At 47.9% G+C, this 6,000-nt stretch overlaps 1 protein-coding gene across 7 annotated transcripts in view; it reads left to right on the top strand.

The window, feature by feature from the left end:
- Positions 1 to 1,242: 1,242 nt before the first annotated feature.
- Positions 1,243 to 6,000, top strand: part of EYA1 (EYA transcriptional coactivator and phosphatase 1) — a 374,655-nt gene continuing 369,897 nt past the window's right edge. For 4 of the 7 annotated variants that reach the window (XM_069600239.1, XM_069600237.1, XM_069600238.1 and 1 more), the window contains exon 1: positions 1,243 to 1,714. The gene's annotated coding sequence lies outside the window, so the exon portion shown is untranslated. Of the gene's footprint in view, positions 1,715 to 1,988; positions 2,115 to 6,000 lie in introns of those variants that run through there. The other 3 variants (XM_069600240.1, XM_069600236.1, XM_069600247.1) reach the window with 2 other exon arrangements.

The raw sequence follows: 6,000 nt of genomic DNA, 5'->3' as shown, positions 1-6,000 counted from the left end.
GGCCACCAGGGAAGCCTCTTCACCCAATACACAGTGTATTTTGAAAACTGTGTCTGTCTACACATAAACATTCAACAGATAGGATCAAAAATCAGTCTTTGCGTAGATTTCCAATTACCTCCAGGGTGTTGGTTTTATCTCCTAATCTATAATCTGTGGTTTTTGAAGGTGAAGGATTAGGTCTCATTGTTCTGCCTGGCACTTTGTGGTACCTACTACAAGTCAACAGACACTCAATGACTGATAGAAACAGCAAAGCTCTTGTGAATCTAGCCGATTTTGAAAGTGTGTACCATAATACCCGTATTCATGCCCTGCTTTACACTTTCCGAGGCCTCTTTGCTTACATTATCTCATTCGATGGGAATAATTGAGTGGGGGGTGGAGAAGGGATTACATTGGAGAGGGAGAGAGAAGTGCAAACATTTGAAGGCTCATTGAGTCCTTATAAGAGCAAATCATGAAGGTGTTTGCATATCTTTCACTGCTTGTGATTGGATCCTAATCAAGTAAGAGGACGTTCCCAAAGAAGGAATATCTCACATTACCTACCTGTAATGGATGCGTTGGTGGCTTTCCAGATGGCACAAGTGGTAAAGGATCCACTTGCCACTGCAGGAGATGCAGGAGACAAGTGTTCCATCCCTGGGTCTGGAAGATACCCTGGCGGAGGATATGGCAACCTGCTCCAGTATTCTTGCTGGGAAAATTGCATGGATAGAGGAGCCTGGCAGGCTACTGATTATGGGGTCACAAATGAGTCAGACACTATTGAGTCTCTCTCTCTCTCTCTCTCAAACACACAGACACACACACAGACACACAGACACACACACACACACACACCCTTCATCCAATGCTCAAATTCTTTACAGGTTGAATCTAGAGTCTCTTTAGCCCCTATTACAGATGCGAAGGGACTCTGAGGTGACAGAATCTCTCCCCTACCCTCCCAAAAGGTACCTTGATGCCCAGAAAGGTAAAACATTTAATAGTAAGGATACAGGGTTAGACGTGGAAGTTTAGTCCAGGCCCCCAAGCACTATTCTGGGGAATCCACTTACCACTCTTCGGGCCAGTTTCCCTAGCTCTAAGAAGAGTACATGATTTTAAGACCAATTGCAAAATTATTTGAATTCTGGACGTTTTGATAAGTTTCAGTCGGACTGCTTATTCCTTTATACCCTCCCCACCCCACCATGAAAAAAAAAAATCACCGTGTCACTCCACCCACCTCCACCTAGTTCCTTCTTGTTAACAGAGAAAACCCCACCACCCTTTGGCTCCGTGGAAACATCGCGAGGGCCCAGGCGTCCGAGTCACCCCTGGGGGAGTGGGCAGCAGGCCCAGACTCCAGGTTGCGGGCGAGGGTAGTTGGAGCCCAGTGAGGGGGTTGGGGGGAGGGCGGTTGGAGGGGAAGGGGGTACTGCGAAGACCCGGGGTGCTGGAAGGAGGGTTCCCCTCGCCAGTACCGGCCCCCGCGTCGCTGAGCACTTAGAGCCGCGCCAAGGGCGGCCCGCGACCAGGAGGCACAGGCGCATTTCAGAAGGAAAGAAAAAAGCTTCCACTGGCTCGAATTTCTGGAAGCCAGAGCAGTTTTGGCCCTAAACACCAGCACAGAACCCCTCTTGCCTCGGCCTCTCCGTTACCCATTTTCGGTTTGGTTTTGGAAGAACCGGTTCCTCGGCCCCGCGTCGCCGAAGTTGTGACCCGAGTAAGTCCAGCCGCCGGGCCCGGTCGCCGGCCACCCTCCCCTCGCGCGCTCCCTTCCCACCGTGGCCCCCGGCGGCCGCGCTCCCGCCCCTGCCCGGGCCGCCCGGCCGGCTTTGGCCTCCAGTGGGGTTGCGGTGACCAGGAGACTTTGTTGTGAAAAGAAATCTGACCCTTGGGCTCCGAGGCCGCGGCCGAGAGAGCCCGGGGCCGCGACGCCCGCGGCCCCACCCGCGCCAGGAGGGTGGCGATCGCGTCTGGGGGGCGTTGGTGGGGGGAGAGAAGTGGGTGCAGCCAGGCGCGGCGCCCCGACCCCTGCCTGTGATCGCGCGCGCGCCGCCTGCCACGCGCCCCCCGCGCCGCCGCCTCCTCGGCCTCCTTCTCGGCGTGGGCACCGCCGCCAGGTACGCGGAGCCACCTGGAAGGGTGCGGCGGCGCGCGCGCAATAATGGGGACGCGCGTCGGGCGGGCCGCTGGGGGACGCGGGCCTCGCCCCCGGCCCTCGGCGGCATCAGGGCGCTTCACGTGAGGGCTGTGTCTGGGGCCGGTGGGTTTTCTTTCGGGGGAGGTGATGACTGATGGGGAAGTCGGGGGACGGAAAGGGGGGGCGGTCATCTTGGCCTTATTTGCTGTTGCGATTGCTCTCTTGGACGGGTGCTTGTGCTTGAAGCTCCAGTGATAGGAAATATTTGGGGAGCAGTCTGGACAAACGAACATTTAGTGCGTTGTAGCCCCTGGAGTTACGTCTTTTGGCCCAAAGTGGATTGTTTGGTCCAATTCAAAGAGACCAGTTAAAAGAAGTAGCAGATGACTTGGAGGAGGTCAACGCGGGTGAGGTATTATGATTCTATGAATAATTAGGGAAGCGAGGAAAAATAAACAGGATCTCTGCTTTAGCTTTGATGAAGATGGACGGAGGAAGGTGAGAATGATTCAAATGTTATAAACAACTATCATTGTTTACTTCAATTGAGATCGTCTCTCATCCAAATCTCCCCCCCTAAATCTGGACATATTTTATTTTATAATTGGAAGAAATTTGCTTTACAATGTTGTGTTGGGTTTCCACACTACAACTCAAATCGGCCATGCTGTGCTTGGTGGCTCAGTTGTGTCTGACTCTCTGCAAGCCCATGGATGGCCAGGCTCCTCTGTTCATAGGGATTCTCCAGGCAAGAATACTGGAGCGGGTTGCCATGCCCTCCAAAGCCAATTACACCTACTTTTTTTGTTGTTGTTCTGGGAGCCAGACTGACTAACACTAGCTAGGTAAGTCATCTCCTAAAACTCAAGGCTTCTAGAAGCTGGTGCAGAGTTGCGTGTAGCACAGTGAGCCCAGCCTGGCGCTCTGTGGCAGCCTAGAGAGGTGGGATGGGGAGGACGGGATGGAAGTTCAAGAGGGAGGTGATATATGTGTAATTATGGGTGATTTGCCTGCAATGCAGGAGACCTGGGCTGGATCCCTGGGTTGGGAAGATCCCCTGGAGGAGGGCATGGCAACCCACTCCAGCATTCTTGCCTGGAAAATCTCCATGGACAGGGGAGCCTGGCCGGCTACCGTCCATGGGCTTGCAAAGAGTCACACACGACTGAGCCACCAAGCACAGCATGGCTGATTTGAGTTGTAGTGTGAAAACCCAACACAACATTGTAAAACAAATTTCTTCCAATTATAAAATGAAATATGTCCAGATTTTGGGGGAAAAATTGGGTGAGAGAAGATCTCAGACCTGTTAAGAAATGTAAGTTGATTATATATTCCAAAGAATCAGTGGTGTCAGCACTGAGGATGCCGGGTAAATGGGAAGAGCAGGACTGATGGAGGAGCAGGATGTCCATGGAGGCCAAGGAAGGCCTTCCTCCATCCTGTTCAGAGACCCTAGAACCCTGAATGTCCTCTGTCTCTAGCTCAGAAGTGTCCATTCAGCCTAGCACTGGGAAATGTGCCATATACTGAACATCTTGTTACATGGATTCAGATGGTTTCTGCCCTGAAGGAGCGGTTTGGTGGACAATTGTGACTCATAGGACTAGCACTTGGATGGGGAAATATATGAACAGGCTTCCTGGACGCAGGACTGGATGGGCCTTGAAGGCTGTTTAGCAATCTGGGTGGAAGGTGTGTCCTCTGAGTAGAGAGCTTTCATCACTAAGGGCATTGGGAAACAGTCTGGGGAAACTGCAGGTGAGTAGGGAGCCTGGACGCAGGAGAGATGCAGAGGGACCTCAGCTGGGGACAGACTGGAAAGGGCTTTGATGTCAGGCCAAATGGACTCAGTCAGATTGTTCCCTATTTGGAAGAGAGCAGAAGCTAACATGTTTCACAATTTGGAACATATGAAGGCCGTGGGGAAAAGGCAGAGGAAAGTGTTAATATAAGATGTTACAAAATAAGTATGAAAACATCAATTAGTAGGATTATTTAGCTTATAAAAACGTCAAAATGTTCATAAAAGATAATTAAAGAGAGGGAGCATAACAAGAACAAGATTGTTGCGCTAATTGTCTTAGTAACCTGAAATACTGAAGTGTCCAGCTATCCTTACACAATTGACTTATGATAATTTCAGTGTGTAAGAAACTAGAAATGATGAAGCGTAGTGCGTTATAGTTTTATGACCTTTCATCCTTTACTAAATGATTATTACATCCACTCACATTTATTGAGTATGTACTATGTGTAGGATTTATTATCAACCTTCTCCATCCTATTAGATATTATTGGTGTCATTGTATAGATAAAGAAGCAAGCTCATCAAGTTTTCCTATGAGTTTAAATGAGCTGCCCTGGTGGCTCGGACAGAGGAATCTGCCTGCAACGCAGGAGACCCGAGTTCCATCCCTGAGTTGGGAAGATCATCTGGAGAAGGGAATGGCAACTAACTCCAGTGTTCTTGCCTAGAGAATTCCATGGACAGAGGAGCCTGGCAGCCTACAGTCCATAGGATCCCAAAGAGTCAAACACGACTGAGTGACTAACATTTCTTTCTTTCATAAGTATAAATTAATTTAAGAAACTTGAACCAAAACTTAAGCATAGTGAGGTTTCATAATTCACAGAAGGTGTTCAAAGAAATTTTATAACCTTTCCCTAGGTAACACTTTTCCGATATTTTTAAATGTTATTCTTCCTTCATTTATGAACTCAGTCTGAGATGCAAGTAACTCTCTTTCTGTTTGGAGGAAAGTTCAGGGAGGTGGGAGAATTATCTTCCATTTTGCTGGTGACTTCTAAAAGTATAGAATTCACTGTTTTATCCTTAAGTTCCTCTAAAAGTTATGGTGAAACATGACTTAATGCAAAATAGTCTTCTATTTTTAATAGGAACTTAGAATATACTTAATTTTGAATTATCTAGAGTTGTTTTATTTAGAAACCAGGGCCATTTATTTGTATTTAAAGCAGTGTTTATTATTTGTATCAATGCTTATTGTCTGTGTGAATAAATGCAAGACAGTGGGGAAAAAAAAAGAAACAAGTTCCAAAAGGTTCATTAATTTTTCCGAGATTACAGAGTTGATGAGTGACAGAATAACTGACTCAGATCCCTCCCTACCTTCCCTATGTCTTTTTCTCTCCCCTTGGCTGCATCAGGACTAGCTGTCTGGGGCTTTCTGTTCTTCATCATTTCTACCAGTGACTTCCAAAAAGGAAACTAATGGAATGGTTTTGAGGTTGGCATATTACACAAAACTGAATGGCTATCTCAGATCGTTTTCAGAAGAGTTTGTGTGTCCCTAAGCTCATAAGCGCTGGTAGTGTTTGGCTCCAGAGGCCACTGACCACAGACATGTTGTGGTGGGGGTTGGGTGGGGAGGGGAATCAGAGCATTAACTAATTTCTAAAAAGATGAGTAATTAAATTTGGGGGCTTGAGAGGAGATTGGATTGTAATCTTAGGAAATATCATCATAATCTTCTGATGTTTCAGGGATTACTTTGTATCAGGGGCATATTAAAATACATCCGTGTTGGTGCAGAAGAAAAATGGACCCTAGAAGAGAGGGTGTTGATAGGTCTATTTCAGCTCAGTATAAGGGGAAGGCTCGTAAATGTTAAACCTTCCAGCTGTACAAGTGGCATGCCAAGTTGGTGAATTTCTGTCCCCAGAAGCAAAGATGCAGAAGCAAGTTGGCTGTCAGTCAGGGAGGCTTCGGGTGATTCCTGCCCTAAATGGAATTTGGTTTCCACAGCTTTCTTCTGTAGCTCCATCACAACATCCCATACCATGTATATTCTCATTACATTATGTCACCCGGTAGCTCTTCTCTTAGTGAATTTAGGAGAGAG

This window comes from Ovis canadensis, chromosome 9, assembly GCF_042477335.2.
Source record: "Ovis canadensis isolate MfBH-ARS-UI-01 breed Bighorn chromosome 9, ARS-UI_OviCan_v2, whole genome shotgun sequence".
Taxonomy (NCBI): Eukaryota; Metazoa; Chordata; class Mammalia; order Artiodactyla; family Bovidae; genus Ovis; species Ovis canadensis.
Note: the sequence above shows the minus strand (reverse complement) of the source record. Positions and strands in the feature narration are given on the sequence as shown.